The 1,406-nt window shown below is 44.2% G+C and overlaps 1 protein-coding gene across 1 annotated transcript in view; it reads right to left on the bottom strand.

The window, feature by feature from the left end:
* The window catches only part of LOC101853182 (RING-box protein 1), a gene marked incomplete at its 5' end in the record, with an annotated part of 66,374 nt that overhangs the window by 621 nt on the left and 64,347 nt on the right, over window positions 1-1,406 (bottom strand).

The raw sequence follows: 1,406 nt of genomic DNA, 5'->3' as shown, positions 1-1,406 counted from the left end.
TAAAAGAAAAGAATACGTTTTGATTTTGAGCAAAGAACACAAAAAAACAACGTCGGTGGGCGGTAGGCAGGTGCTCTGGTGTGGTTTGCTCCTTCTTTCCTATCAAGCAGCTTACAACACAATGCGATCATAAAAATGAGTGCCGAAGATTAACTAAAAGGGTGTTACAAGAGAGTAACAAATACAAAAAAAAGAAGGTTGATAATTTAATAAGGACGATAGATGTTTGAAAGGAAAGAAGAAGCAAACCACCACATCAGAGCACCCGCCAATTATCCAAAGACAGAGCTTGTGTCGCACAAGACAGTGTGGGAAGGGATTGGGGGGAGAGGGGAAAGAGTGGGAGTAGGGTGGGAGAGAGTGAGATGGTAGGGAGGAGATTGAGAGGGGATGGGAGGCAGTTGCTTGTGGTTGTTTTGTTAGGTTTTTTTAGTTTAGTTTTTTTTTGGGGGGGTGAATAAGAGTGGAGTGGGGTTGGAGTGAGTGAGAGAGTATGGGAGAGAACAATGGGAGGGGATGGGAGAGAGAGAGACGGAGAGAGAGAGGGGGGAGAGAGAAAGAGAGAGAGAGAGAGAGAGAGAGAGAGAGAGAGAGAGAGAGAGAGAGAGAGAGAGAGAGAGAGAGTAGCAAAGGTTTCCCGGCATTTGCGAGACAATTAGGTCATAATATTAGGAGCCGAAAATTAGGGTGTTACAGGAAAGAAACAGCAAACCACACAAGAGCACCCGCCAACCACCCACTTTGCTTGAAAAAAAGAGAAACGTATCGACATCGGCTATTTAGTCTACATGAAAAAAGCAAGGCAAGCAGACAGAAACAACAGAGGGAAAGAAAAGAAATACATGTAGAACATTCCAGTGTCACCCATCATCCACCCGAGCACATTAGAATACAATACAAGTTAAAGAAAGATCGACCTAAACATTTCCAAAGAGTTGAGTTTCAGAAAAGAGAAGCTAAGAACACCGACACAACAAAAAGTCGTATTATCGTGCAGAGAAAAAGCCACGGGGGAGACCACAGTGTTACAGCTTGGTCACTTTTGTCTCCTGTCGGCGTTGAAGAAAAAAAAAAAAAAGCTCATTTAATAAAAAAGATGAGATTGTATAATGTTTATCGCTCCTATCAACACTTGCTAGCTTATTTAAGAGGCAGGACCTCCGAGTTTAACGTGTATCTCCGAAAGGACCGAGCCAAATGGGAAATTCCTGTAAAGTGCTTTCCCCAGGCACACAATGCTGGACCAAACTGAGGCTCAAAGCCCCGAACCTTCAACCTCACGATATTACGAGACCGGTAGCCAAACCACTAGGCTATCGACGCCACTTCTAGCTCATTTAATAATTTACCTAAGCCAACGAAACTTTGCATTGCACTTCTGCAGGCCAGCAACCAACCCCCCCCCC

The sequence above is a fragment of the Aplysia californica genome, unplaced genomic scaffold (genome assembly GCF_000002075.1).
Source record: "Aplysia californica isolate F4 #8 unplaced genomic scaffold, AplCal3.0 scaffold00378, whole genome shotgun sequence".
Lineage (NCBI taxonomy): Eukaryota > Metazoa > Mollusca > Gastropoda > Aplysiida > Aplysiidae > Aplysia > Aplysia californica.
Note: the sequence above shows the minus strand (reverse complement) of the source record. Positions and strands in the feature narration are given on the sequence as shown.